This window comes from Dendrobates tinctorius, unplaced genomic scaffold (assembly GCF_039654945.1).
Source record: "Dendrobates tinctorius isolate UK_male_01 unplaced genomic scaffold, ASM3965494v1 ptg000155l, whole genome shotgun sequence".
NCBI classification, from domain to species: Eukaryota; Metazoa; Chordata; class Amphibia; order Anura; family Dendrobatidae; genus Dendrobates; species Dendrobates tinctorius.
This window is the reverse complement of record NW_027361822.1, coordinates 7,808,225-7,823,733: the sequence shown is the minus strand read 5'-3', so window position 1 is coordinate 7,823,733 and position 15,509 is coordinate 7,808,225.

The following is a 15,509-nucleotide window of genomic DNA, read 5'->3' as shown; positions in this document are numbered from 1 at the left end:
ATTACCAGTGACATATATAGGAGCTCTTTATATAGTGTCAGTGTACAGGTAATACAGTGATCACCAGTGACATTATACACAGGAACTCTGTACACAGTCTATAGTGCAGGGGTCTCAAACTCGCGGCCCTTGGGACAATAGTTTGCAGCCCTCACCTCTTGGGCCCTCGGGACAATAGTTTGCGGCCCTCACCTCAGCCGGGATCACACATGCGAGAAACATGGCCGAGTCTCGCATGTGAAATCCCAGTCACACGTAGTACCGCTCATTATGGTCATGAATATGGACTCCACTCTCATAGGCGTGGCGCCCATATTCATGAGCTTAATGAGCGGTACCACGTGACGTGTGACTGTGGGCTCATACAGGAAGTAGATGTCGGCGCTGGACCATTGGAGCTGCAACAGGAGGAGGTGAATATGAGGATGGCTAGACAGTCACAGCAGCCTGCTGTCAGCAGGCAAGGCGTATGAGTCACACTCACAACACATGCAGCAGGAGCAGCTGAGCAGGGACCGGACTGCGCCACAGACTTAGGTGCGCCGGGTTCAGCGGTGGGGCAGTGCGGTATATTGCTCTCGGAGGCAGGACATCAGCCGGCCTTATTTTGAACTTGCGCCATTACCATGGGCTCAGAAGCGGAGGCGGCTGCGGAAATTGCTGCTCAGCGGGACAGAAAAAAAGCAGAAAAGACGCATCGGCTAACACTGAAACAGTGACACCAAGTGGAATTATCTATTACACAGCCCCAAAAATGTCTTTTTCAAAGCCTGCAGTGAAGAGAAAGGTTGGTGATGAGCACAGTCAATTTCAGGAAAAGTGGGAAGTGCAATATTTCTTTGTTGAGCACAGGCGCATCCCGACGTGTCTTATTTGCACAGAGAAAGATGCAGTGCACAAAGAATACAATTTGAATCGTCATTACATAACTAGACATGCTGAGGAGTATGCAAAATACCAGGGAGATGAAAGAGCCAACCGGGTTGCTAATCTTAAAAGATATCTACTGAGGCAACAAGATTTCTTTAAGAAAGCAACCAAAGAGAATGACGCAGCAGTCGAAGCTAGCTACGTGGTTAGTGAGATGATTGATAAATCAGGAAAGCCATTCAAAGAAAGTGAATTTGTAAAAAAGTGCATTTTACAGGCTGCAAGCATTGTCTGTCCAGAAAAGAAAGTTCAGTTTAGCAACATCAGCCTTTCTGCCAACGCCGTAGCAGAGCGCATTTCTGACCTGTCAAGTGACGTTTATGATCAACTGTGTGAGAAAGCAAAATGTTTCAGTGAATACTCAGTCGCTCTTGATGAGACCACAGTCAACACCGACACTGCCCAGCTCGCAATCTATGTCCGTGGTGTTGATGAAAATTTTGAAGTCATAGAAGAGTTACTCACAGTGATTCCAATGCATGGCCAGACCACCGCTCAGGAGATATTTCACCAGCTGTGTGATGCCATTGAGAATGCCGGTTTACCTTGGAGGAGGTTTGTTGGAATAACAACTGATGGAGTGCCATCAATGACAGGGAAGAAAAATGGACTGGTGGCACTTGTTAAAAAAAAACTGGAAGAGGAAGGTGTGGAGGAGGTCATTGCTCTGCACTGCATTATCCATCAGCAGGCCCTTTGCAGCAAATGCCTGAAGTTTGACAATGTGATGTCTTTCGTTGTGAAATGCATCAACCAAATCAGATTCAGGGGCTTAAACCACAGGTTTTGTGCTTTTTTAAAGGAAATGGAGTCAGAATATGGGGATGTGCTCTACTTCACCGAGGTACGTTGGCTCAGCAGGGGAAACATATTGAAGAGATTTTTTGAGTTGAGAGCGGAAGTGAAAGCCTTCATGGAGAAAGATGGGGCTGCTGTTCCTGCGCTAAGTGATCCAAAATGGCTCATGGACTTGGCTTTTTTTGTTGATATCACACATGAGCTTAAAGTACTGAACAAGAAGTTACAAGGCCAGGGGCAACCTGTCAGTGCTGCCTATGACAACGTGAGAGCATTCTCTACAAAACTTATCTTATGGAAAGCCCAGCTTTCTCAGACAAACCTTTGCCATTTCCCATCATGCAAGACACTCATGGAAGCAGGCACACCATTCAGTGGTGAGGAGTATATGGATGTCATTTTGAGCTACAAGAGGAATTTGATCACATATTTGCAGACTTCAAGATGCACAGAGCCACATTTCAAATTTTTGCAGACCCCTTCTCCCTTGATGTGCAAGATGTCCCTCCTGTGCTTCAAATGGAGCTCATTGACCTGCAGTGCAACTCTGAAATCAAAACCAAGTTCAGGGAGTTGAGTGGAAAAGCAGACAAGCTAAGGCAATTTTTTAGAGAATTGCCCCCAGCTTCCCTGAGCTTTCCCGAATGTTAAAGCGGACCATGTGTCTTTTTAGGAGCACATACTTGTGCGAAAAGCTCTTCTCTACCTTGAACTTCAATAAGTCCAAGTACAGGTCCAGACTTACTGATGAGCATCTTCAAGCCCTACTGAGGGTCTCAACTGCTTCCTCCCTTAAGCCAAATGTGGCTCGGCTATGCGAGAGTAAGCGCTGCCAGATCTCTAGCAGCAAGAAGTAGGCATAAGAAGCCATGTTCAAAACAGTTTATGTTCAATGTTCCATTCATGTTCAGAAACTTAAATGTTAAAGAACTGTTAATACAGACATCTGAATCTGAATAATAATAATTCAATTTCTCTAGTCAGCAACTATATGTGGCTTCTTCAGTCTTCTGTATCTGCTGTATTATCATTTTCATTTTATTTATTTATTACTGATTGATTTATTTTTTTATGATTTTGTTAATTTATTTTTATTTTTAACAAAAAATAAGATGAAAAAATAAAGACATTTGATAACATCGGAATGTTTTTGTAAGAGCTTTTCTTGTGAACAACCTGATGCGGCCCAGCCTCACCCAGATTCTACCTCCAGCAGCCCCGGGTAAATTGAGTTTGAGACCCCTGCTATAGTGTGTGTGCACATGTAATACACTGACTCACCGGTGACGTCTCTAGTTGAAGTCCTTCTTCGCTTTTCTTTTTCAGCCAGCACAGACTGCCATCACTTCTTCCAGCCAGGACTCATCTCTGCAAAAAATAACACACAGTCATCAATAGCTGATCACTTCCAGAGCACTTTCCCCACTTTTCCCCTGACTTCTACACTACGTCAGATGAAGAAAAAAAGAGACGTAGTGCTGCACTGCACAGTAACAGGACCCCCCTTTTGTTCCCTCCATGGACCTTGGAAAACACTTTCCTGAAAAGTAAATTATATTACAGTAGTAGTAATATCCCTAATTGGACCCTAAAGAAATTATGCTCCCAACATGTCACCATAAACTAATATTGCATGTTCCTCATTCTGGCCCAAAAATAGTAATTAAGTCCCTCATCCTGGCCCCCTTTATGTAATAATCTCACCAAGCCTGGCCCCCTTTATTTTATAATATACCTCAGCCTGGCCCCTTATGTCCTTTGTACAGCCTGGCCCCCAGAAATCCATCCTGCCCCCCCCCAGCTATTCATACTGGCCGCCATATATTCCTTGTCCTGCGCCCCCATATATCTCTCATGGACCCCCATATATCCAACCTGGTCCATTGTCCTGGCCTCCCCCCATAAATTTATCCTGGCTCCCCCCATATATCCAACCTGGTCCCACATATATGCATCCTGGCTCCCCCATATAGATCCATCATGGACCCCCCATATATATATATATGCATCCTGGTCCCTTGTCCTACCCCCCATAAATTCATCCTACCCCCATATATCGATCATGGACCCCATATATATGCATCTTGGCTCTACCATATATCCATCCATGACCCCATATAAATATATCCTGGCTCCATCATACATATCCCCCATATATCCTCGTGGCCCCCCATATATATCCATTCTGAACCCCCATATATATGCATCCTTTCTCTACCATATAGCCACCCTGGCTCCCATATACAGTGGGGCAAAAAAGTATTTAGTCAGTCAGCAATAGTGCAAGTTCCACCACTTAAAAAGATGAGAGGCGTCTGTAATTTACATCATAGGTAGACCTCAACTATGGGAGACAAACTGAGAAAAAAAAATCCAGAAAATCACATTGTCTGTTTTTTTTTCATTTTATTTGCATATTATGGTGGAAAATAAGTATTTGGTCAGAACCATCAATCAAGATTTCTGGCTCTCACAGACCTGTAACTTCTTCTTTAAGAGTCTCCTCTTTCCTCCACTCATTACCTGTAGTAATGGCACCTGTTTAAACTTGTTATCAGTATAAAAAGACACCTGTGCACACCCTCAAACAGTCTGACTCCAAACTCCACTATGGTGAAGACCAAAGAGCTGTCAAAGGACACCAGAAACAAAATTGTAGCCCTGCACCAGGCTGGGAAGACTGAATCTGCAATAGCCAACCAGCTTGGAGTGAAGAAATCAACTGTGGGAGCAATAATTAGAAAATGGAAGACATACAAGACCACTGATAATCTCCCTCGATCTGGTGCTCCACGCAAAATCCCACCCTGTGGGGTCAGAATGATCACAAGAACGGTGAGCAAAAATCCCAGAACCACACGGGGGGACCTAGTGAATGAACTGCAGAGAGCTGGGACCAATGTAACAAGGCCTACCATAAGTAACACACTACGCCACCATGGACTCAGATCCTGCAGTGCCAGACGTGTCCCACTGCTTAAGCCTGTACATTTCCGGGCCCGTCTGAAGTTTGCTAGAGAGCATTTGGATGATCCAGAGGAGTTTTGGGAGAATGTCCTATGGTCTGATGAAACCAAACTGGAACTGTTTGGTAGAAACACAACTTGTCGTGTTTGGAGGAAAAAGAATACTGAGTTGCATCCATCAAACACCATACCTACTGTAAAGCATGGTGGTGGAAACATCATGCTTTGGGGCTGTTTCTCTGCAAAGGGGCCAGGACGACTGATCCGGGTACATGAAAGAATGAATGGGGCCATGTATCGTGAGATTTTGAGTGCAAACCTCCTTCCATCAGCAAGGGCATTGATGATGAAACGTGGCTGGGTCTTTCAACATGACAATGATCCAAAGCACACCGCCAGGGCAATGAAGGAGTGGCTTCGTAAGAAGCATTTCAAGGTCCTGGAGTGGCCTAGCCAGTCTCCAGATCTCAACCCTATAGAAAACCTTTGGAGGGAGTTGAAAGTCTGTGTTGCCAAGCGAAAAGCCAAAAACATCACTGCTCTAGAGGAGATCTGCATGGAGGAATGGGCCAACATACCAACAACAGTGTGTGGCAACCTTGTGAAGACTTACAGAAAACGTTTGACCTCTGTCATTGCCAACAAAGGATATATCACAAAGTATTGAGATGAAATTTTGTTTCTGACCAAATACTTATTTTCCACCATAATATGCAAATAAAATGAAAAAAAAAACAGACAATGTGATTTTCTGGATTTTTTTTTCTCAGTTTGTCTCCCATAGTTGAGGTCTACCTATGATGTAAATTACAGACGCCTCTCATCTTTTTAAGTGGTGGAACTTGCACTATTGCTGACTGACTAAATACTTTTTTGCCCCACTGTATATGCATACTGGCTCCCCCATATATATGCATCCTGGTCCTTTGTCCTCGCCCCCCATATATATATCCTTGCCTTACCATATGTATCCATCCTGGCTCCCAGTAACCTATATGTGTCCATCCTGGCCCCTCCTATGTATCCATCCCGGTCCTTTGTCCTGCCCCATCCATATATCCATCCTGGCGCCCCCATTATGTCCATCCTGGTCCTTTTTTACTGCTCCCCATATATCCATCCTGTCGCCCCCCCTTATATGCATCCTGGTCCATTTTTCCTGCCCCCCATATATCCATTCAGCCGCCCCCCTTATATTCATTCTGGTCCTTTTTTCCTGCCCCCATATATCCATCCTGCAGCCCCCCTTATATCCATCCTAGTCCTTTTTTCCTGCCCCCATATATCCATCATGCCACCCCCCCTTATATCCATCCTGGTCCTTTTTCCTGCCTCCCATATAGCCATCCTGCTGCCCCCCCCTTATATTCATCCTGGTCCTTTTTTCCTGCCCCCCATATAGCCATCCTACCGCCCCCTTTATATCCATCCTGGTCCTTTTTTCCTGCCCCCCATATAGCCATCCTACCGCCTCCCTTATATCCATCCTGGTCCTTTTTTCCTGCTCCTCATATAGGCATCCTGCCACCCCCCTTATATCCATCCTGGTCCTTTTTTCCTGCTCATATAGGCATCCTGCCGCCCCCTTATATCAAACCTGGTCCTTTTTTCCTCCCTCCATATATCTATCCTGGTCCTTTTCACTGCCCCTCATATATCCATCATGCCACCCCCTTATATCCATTCTGATCCTTTTTTCCTGCCCCCATATATCCATCATGCTGCCCCCTTATATCCATCTTGGTCCTTTTTTCCTCTCCACCATATATCCATCCTGACTTCTTATCCTGGCTTCATGGAAAGAGAGCGAGACAGAGGGAAAAAAGATTCCTCTTACCTTCCTGCCCTCCCAGCTCCGGGCATCATCATACTCCTCCTCTCTGCAGGTCGGCGCGCACATAGTAAAATGGCCGCCGACCAAGAAGAAGCCAGTGGCTGATGTGCACCCGTCACATGCGGTGCATGACACTGATGTCTTACACCGGTGACGACGGACGCACATGTGACAGACAGACACGGGATGTGCGATTCCGCGGTTCAGGTAATGAACGCTGTGTGCGCGCGCCCCTGCTTTTCTGTCTGCACATTTAAAGGGCCCGCGCCCCCTAAAATCCGCAGACTTTTTTTTTTCCTTTTTCTCCTCCTCTCCTCTTCCCACTGCCAAGGACCCACCTGGGATTTCCCCGATACCCCGCCAGGCCAGACCAACCCTGCACCCAGCCCATCACACCACAAAGTATACACTGCAGCACAGTACAGAGTGGGATTCCTCAGGCCATGACAGTGCAGTCTCACATCCCCACACACAGTGCAGTAGACCGCCAGCCTGTTAGGGCTCATACTCACTTCCGAGAGACTGGCACGATTCTCGTGTGAGTCTCTCGCATGAAAATCAGGCACTGCCGCCGGCACTTGGACCAGAGCATGCGGCTACATATATTTCTATGCAGCCGCACGTTCCAGTCCGAGTGCCGGCGGCAGTGCCAGGTTTTCATGCGAGAGACTCGCACGAGAATCGTGCGAGTCTCTCACAAGTGAATATGAGCCCTTATAACATACATGGTAACATACACCATCACATCATTATATACATGTTAGCAGACCATTACTATAGCCCCTCACCCAGCCCACCACAGTGCACAGTAATGCACACACGGACACCTATTACCACTGTAAGGCTATGTGCACACGTACCGGAACTCTCGCGGAAATTACCACGAGAATTCCGGAATTCCATTCCGCGGGAAAATCGCATTTTAAATTCCCGTGATTTTCCCGCGGAAAAAATAGCATTTTGCAAGCGTATGTAGCATCGCTTGGAAAACTGATTGACAGGTTAGTCACACTCGTCAAACATAGTGTTTGACAAGTGTGACCAACTTTTTACTACTGAGGCTGCCTATGCAGCATCAGTAGTAAAAGATAAAATGTAAAAAAAAATAAAAATGGTGTTATTCTTCCCTTCTGACGTCCCGCGCAGCCGTTCCCAGTAATCCTTTGCGAAAATGCCCGTGATGACGTCCGTTCTCGCAGGATCGCGATGTCTAGCGGTCATTCGCGATGACGTCGCGCGAATGACCGCGAGACTTCGCGATCCCGCGAGAACGGACGTCATCGCGGGCATTTTCGCAAAGGATTAATTTTCGCAAAGGATTACTGGGAACGAGAGCGTGGAGAGAGGCGGGAAGACTGCGTGGGATGCCGGAAGGTGAGAATAACAATATTTTTTATTTTAAATTCTATTTTTTACAGGGATATGGTACCCAAAGCCCGGAGGACAGTCTCCTCTCCTCCGGACCGTGGGTACCATCCGCAAATGTTCTGCTTACTTTCCGCATGGTGTGCACAGCCACATGCGGGAAGTAAGCGGAACAATGCATTCCTATGGGTGCGGGATCGCCGCGATTCCGCAAAATTAATGAGCATGCTGCGGTTTTTACCGCGAAGCGATTCCGCCGCGGTAAAAACTGCAGCATTAGCACAGCATTGCGGAATCCCATAGGAATGCATGGGATGCTTATTTTTCGCGTTTTCGCGGCAAAATCGAGCGGTTAAAACCGCCACAGAAACGCAAAAAAAACGCCACGTGTGAACTCAGCCTAACACACAACCTTCCCTCACTGTACACAGACTATTAGATGCCATTTGCATCTTACCATTATTAGCCGTCCAGGGGCTGCTGTGTGCATCAGGAGGAGAGAGGCCCTGAAGGCAGCAGAGCAGGAGGCTGAGCCAGCACAGAGCACCGCACATGTCCTGGCTGCAGGGAAGGGAAGGAGACCGGGAATCTTCCTCACCAGCAAGTTGAAAACCCTTTAGAAACAGGGTGGCACATGTTAAGGAGCTGAAACTCCTAAACCCTTCATCCAATTTTAATGTGGATACCCTCAAATGAAAGCTGAAAGTCTGAACTTCTACTGCATCTGAATTGTTTTGTTTAAAATTCATTGTGGTAATGTCTAGAACCAAAATTAGAAAAACGTTGTCTCTGTCCAAATATTTATGGACCTAACTGTAGGTGTGCTCCTGCATACATCCATGGTTGTACAACAAATCCAGATAGATGACCATCATACAATGTCCTTAGTCCACAAGTTTCCAATCTGAGATTGGTAGTTTCACTGGCCCCGTACCTCAGCTTTTTGTATCTCCAGCCAGTACAGATTGCTGTCACAGTCTATATTCCTCCAGACAATGGATATCATGACCGTAGCTCATGGTTACCCCTCCAGCCATCAATCTCGAAAACTCCATACATCATCCATCGATCCCAGCTTGGATCCTCTCCCATCAAAGTCACTCCAACAACTGCCTGATTCAACCCATGTGTCTTTTCCTCCTTTCCCCTTAAACATTTTTCTTTAGCTCACAGAATGAAGGATATTCCATCATCTGGGAATACATGTGAGACTCCCTGTGGTAATGGCTCCCCTGGGTCTACTATGGCCATCCACACAATGGGCCTAGGCTGGTAGAACAATGGATTGATAGGATGATTGCTTTACATTGACCTTTAGCAATCTACTGTCTGACCTTAAATTTACATAAGATCCAGCCTGTTCGTCTTCCTCTGCTTACTGTCACTAAATGGAAACATTGATTCCTGAGGATGAACTTACGAGCAAGCAAATCACTAATAAAACACAGTAAGAAAATATCTAATAAAACACAACAATATCGACACAACCGGTGCTCTGTGCTGGAAGAAGTCTCTACCTCTTAGCGCAGTGGACTCTGCTCTATATTCATTTGTCCTATAGTCTTTAGTAAGCAGCCATATCCTCACACTATTCCCTGACTTTTTTCAGTACGGAAACGAATGTAAGATGTTTCACCTTCATGAGAATGAAATTTTGCATCATCCAATTTCCTCAAGGCATATTCCATGTCGTCCTTGCGAATAAAGTCCACAGTCCCCATTCTATCCTGGTGTACATTGGAATATTAGACATCCCCAGCTTGTCTCATATGATCTTACAGATCCTGCCAATTCGCAGATGGGGGAAGCCCTGAAACACGGACTCTGTATTTAGTTAACTGGGACAGGGGTCTGTTTCTCCAGCAGGATCCTCCATATCCTCCCCCCTCATCCACGGTTAGACATCGGAAACTCCACACATACCCAATGAGAACCGAACTTGTATCAATTGTGTCTAACTCCACAGTGCTGACCCCCAGTTATGGGGATGGTCACTTGGTGGCTTGGTAAATAATGTTTTGGGGGGACAGTATTTAGGCTGACCAGGGTGCTGGTAGACCCAGTGGTCCTGAAGTCCCCAGGACCTCTCCTTGATGTCATTTACCTCCCCCAGGTCTCATTCCTTCATGGTAACAGTCATAGAATCGTTGAGTTGGAAGGGACCTCCTGGGCCATCTGGTCCAACCCCCTGCTCAAAGCAGGATTCGCTAAATCATCCCAGACAGATGTCTGTCCAGCCTCTGTTTGAAGACTTCTATTTAAGGAAGAACTCACCACCTCTCGTGGCAGCCTGTTCCACTCATTGATCACTCTGTCAAAAAGTTTTTTCTAATATCTAATCTGTGACTCCTCTCATTCAGTTTCATTGCTTCTAGTCTTTCCTTGTCTAGTCATTACATATTGTGCATTACTCATCACTGGCATGGGAGTAGTCGGCATGTTGAGATTGCTCTGTTCCCTCTCAGCTGACGCACACAAACCCTGCTCCTAGGTTGTTTCCCAACAACACATCTACTGGTAGGTGCCGACCTACTCCTACATTCACTATTGTATGTCTATGACCGCAGTAATGTAGTCGGGTCCTCCGAATGTTCAGAGATTCTCCTCCGGCTATGTTGACTAACATCCGGCTGCTGGGAACAATACACTGGTCCGGTACTAGATGTTCTTTGAACAATGTAACAGAGGCTCTTGAGTCACGGTGCCCAGCAGCCTCCACGCCCTCTACCAGATGCCTGCAGATGTAGATTCATGGTTGCTGAGGTGTCCCAACTAGTCCTGGACACTTGTCCTTGTACCACATATGCCTCTTCCTCTTCCGGTCAGTGTAGTGGAATCCTCTCTCCTTCAGCATTTCAGCTCCATTGTAGCACAGTATTCACGGGTTAAGGATTTGGATGATGTGGGCTACAAAGTTCCCAGCATTCCCTGGCAAAGTGTCTCATTGTCACACCAAGGCAGGCAGAATGGGGCTGGTGAACCCACTGGACCACTGAGGACTCTGTGGAAGCTGAACCCTAGGAACCAGCAGGACAAGGATGTCAGATAAATTGTTTAGGATAACAAACAAGAGAATCCACTGGGGAGAACCCCCTGGACCAAAACATCGAATTCCTCCGAGGGAAAACCAGATAGCAAACCCCTTAACAAGGATTGTCCTGGCACAACCAAGGAAGTTCAAGTGAAACAGTTCCAAGACCAGAGGGCCAGACCCAAGAGGAATAGTAAAACAGCGGGAAAGGGGCGAGAGGACCTGGGAACCAGAGGAAAAGAACCAGATGGTCATGAGGATACCATTAGAGTCCGCAGGCAGATGGTAGGCAGGCGGAACCATGACACTAGGAGAAAACACTGAGTATTAATACAAGGCAAGACAAGGCTGAATAAGCAGGCGCTGGTATGGGACCTGAGAATGGCATCTAAGAAACAAGCACAAAGTTGCCCAGGCACCTCCCAAAGGAAGTGAGGACCTTAAATATACACAGATCTCTCAGCGAGAGTTGATTACAGGAAAAAGGGTGCACTGGCCCTTTAAATCCTCTGACAGCAACTCGCATGTGCCCTATGTAAGAGAATGGTCAGCCATAATATACTGAGCGGCCATGTTGTCTCTAGCAGCCATTTTGTCAGAATTACACAAGTTGTAAAGGAATCTACTTCTACAAAAGAACTAATAGATGGAGGATGGCAAAATGAGATCATGTCTCCTAGCAACCTCAGCCGATGTGCGTAGAGGAAGATTGGATCAATAGGGGAATAGGGTCACCAAATATATGGTCAGTATGCTTATACGTGATAGTGTGGTAGCGAAGTGTAGAGTAGTTAAAATGTCAGGATGTAAGAATTTAGGGACCTAGACTGGAGACAATGATAAGATTTTAGGACAGTAGCCATAGATACTAATGACTTATGGGTTTTAGTGTTGCTTGAAGAAATGTTAATTAATATCTTCGTATTATGTCATTATATTCTCTGTTCTAAACCACGTTTCTGTAGATTACCATGAAAACGCCTTAGAATTATAATGTTATCGCCCTCTGCGGCAAAATGCAGCTTTCTTTGTTCTGATAATGTATAAGAAGCCCCTGTTACTGTCGATCGGGGCCATTCCATCGCCATCATGCCACTGTGCCTCACCATGGCCAGGGCACAGAGCCTTATCATCGCCAGACTTCCTAGCGAATCTCTGCCTGTCTGAATTCCTGTTTTTGCCCGCATATTCCAACTCCTCTGTTATTCTGTATCTGTTTTGCCGTGTATCTCCGAATAAACCTTCAACCTCAGCTTGATAAGAGATCGTCTGTGGAACTTCTTCCCGACTCTTCCAGCTCTCAGTAGGACTTTTTCTTACAAGTGGCGATTGCCAGCCAGGAGGAGCAGCTCCGGAGAGCTGCCTCCAGAAGAACCACCGGAAGAAGCCGCAGATGAGGGCTTGGAGGTGGGAAGAGGAAGAGAAAAAATAAAAGAAACGCGTGTGGCCATACGTTAAACCGGTCAAAGGAAGCCAGCCTGAAGGAGAACCTCTCGTGATCGCTCTGAAACCGCCTGCCCGATTTTTTTATAATAAAACCACAGACAAAGAAAAAGACTATAAAAAGATGAGTAACTAAGAAGAAGCTATCTACAAGGACGTGAGAATTTTTTTGTGCCCGGTAGCAAAAAGCTTTAAAAGGGCGTGGGGAGACGCCTGGCAAGCTAACGAGTGAGGCTGGAATTACGGCTGCACCTCTTTTGATATCTGGTCGACCCAACCTGCAGGAGGTCTTCCATTCGAGAGAGGTGTGAGTATCTAACTTTGCTTAAATTGCATTTGTTGATACTAGAACAGAGTAAAACTCGTCCTTGTAGACCACTGTAAATATGGAGTGGTTACGGAAACAGGCAGAGAAATATGCTGGCACACCCCAGCTGGAGGGGGTTAATGTGGAAACCACGTGGTTAAATTGTATGCGTTGGTTTACCACAGAGAACAGGGAACTAGATAGGAAAAAATTTGCTAGGTTAAGCTAATAGCCAAGTAGTGGCTTTGTGTAAGACAGTCATAACCTTTGATCAGGCTCTTGATAAATAGTCTACACAACAATATGTTAACATGATCACCCGGGGAGGGGCAGCGTATAGGGAGAGATCAGAAAAGCTCAGTGAGATGCTGGAGCTAGCACGGAAGCACAGAGAGGAGGGGTGCGAGCAGCAGCAGCAGCTGAGAGCAGTTATGTCACAGATGGACACTGCAGCTTCAAGACACAGTGATGATGTAAATACAGTTGTAGAATGGAGAAGAGTTAGGAGAATGAGTAAAGTAGTACATAACAAGATATAGTGTCCCAACAGCTCCAGCTTATGCAGACACAGTTGAGGAAAGATATATTGTCCCGACAGCTCCAGCACATGCAGACCCTAGGTTAGGTGTGATGCTGCTTCAACCCCGAGAGAAAAAATCCCAGGCCAAATGTTCCTGGTCCATCTTAAATTTATTAAAAAAATGTTGCCTAATTGGGAGGAAAGTAAGTGAGTGTTTTGTTAGGACAATGCAATCCGAGGTGAGGGGTGATGAGTCTAATGTTTTTGCATACCATTCACCTCGGGGTGTATCTGCTGATTCGGGGAGGCCAGGGGTTCCGGGGGGGTATGGCCAGGTACCAAGAATGGGCAGGTCCCGTTCGGCAGAGCCCCCAAGGGATCCCATGAGAGGCCCCCCCCTTGTGTTATTTTTGTGGACATCTGGGACAAGTTAGACGTTTTTGTCCCAACCTTGTGCCAGGGATTGTACCCCGAGGACCCCGGGAGCCATTTAACTCCCAACATCCCAGGGAGTTTTCTAGACCACCTTTCGGAGTTAGACCTCCGTATCCAGCAGTGAATGACCCTAGGCAGTATCAGCAGTACAACGGTCTTCAAATGGTTAACCCAGTCTCACAGGAGCCTTCTGCTCCTGCTCCCTCCCCAATAGCTTTCACTCATCCGCACCCGGAGATCCAAGCTATTCAGGGAGGGGTCACTCCTCCTCGTCCCTATGCTCCGCTGATTAAGGAGCTGCGGGAACATGAGGACCGGACCCTGACTAAGGATCTCTTTGGGGCGGAGGTGGCAGCTGTTGGACGGAAGCCGAGTCCAGATGGGGATGATGGATTTTTCGGGCTTCCCACGGCAGGTAACACTGATTGATGGAGTGCTCCCCCTGTTCCCCTTACCCTCCTTGCCCCCCTTTCCATGGGCAGGGACGGTAGACCTTATGTCAGAGGGAGAATGGAGGGGCTGCCTTGGGAAGACATCCTCATCGATACAGGAGCCTCAGTTTCAATAACACGACACAAATTGCAGTCACCCCCTGGACTGCCTGAGACTACCATTTTGGGTAGAATTTGGGGGCTCCTGTATTCAAGCAGTAAAAAGTCGTCCAGTAAACCTGAGATTTCAGGACACAGGGGGATCGAAGCAAAGGGGTCTTCGATGCGCTTTTTGGGTAAACCCACAGTTACGGTACACTATTTTGGGAACTGATGTTTTAGGAGCAATGGGAATTGTTGTTGATTTATGTAACAAAGTCTTGTGGCGGAAGAAAGAAGCCACTATCTGTTCTGTAATTGTCCCTGTAGAGGAGGAGGAGAGTCATAAATTACCCATTGCTAGCTTCGGATTAGGTGCTAATGAAAATGTTGAAAACACTGACAATGATGCTTTAAAGAATGAATTGAAGCAAAAGTTCCCTGAATTGTGGATCTCAAAGAAAACTGATTGTGGGTTAATGCAAACTCAGGTTAAAATTGATGGTGAAAAACTGCCACCTTTCCAGCATCAGTACCATATTCCTGGGGCGTGGCCTGCACGCTGATGGCGACGGCTGCTTGAAAGGAGAGCTCTGTGCTTCAGCAGGATAAACCGGCTCTTATCAGCTCACAGATAACAGGATTACCAGCTACAGGAGGTGTGAGTAACCCCAGCCCTCAGCCATGCCTAAGTTGAGACCTAAAAAAACTGGCACTCCAGCCAAGCTGACAGACTTCTACCCCGGGATAGGGAAGTCTCCTCACCAAGCAAGATGGCGCTGGCTTCCCACTCAGCTTCTTCCCACTCCTCACAAGGAGATACAGGCTGTGTGAGAGGCAATACAGGCATTCCTCTGACAGAGGAAACAATGCAATCTCTGCTGAAAACGCTGAGGGCTTCCCTACAGGGTGATCTCAGAGAAATAGTCAGAGAGCTGAAGGAAGAAATCAGGTCTCTGGGTGATCGCACAGGGCATGTAGAAACTAAAATGGCTGAATTTGCAACATCACATAACAATCTGATAGATGCTAACACAGCTTTGGAAAAGGAGGTGGAGGCACTAAAACTTAAAATCAGTGATATAGAGGACAGATCCCGAAGAAATAACCTAAAAATCAGAGGGATTCCCACATCTGTAGCAGATAAAGACCTCCATGAATACTTCCACAAGTTTCTGCAGCTTATACTTCCTGGATGGGACGCCAGAGACCTGATAGTGGACAGAATTCATAGAGTCCCTAAATCCAAAGGCATAGATCCAGCTCTGTCTAAAGATGTCCTGGCTAGACTTCATTTCTATAAAACAAAAGAAGCTGTGCTGTACACACTGAGGGAAAGTCCAGCCCTGC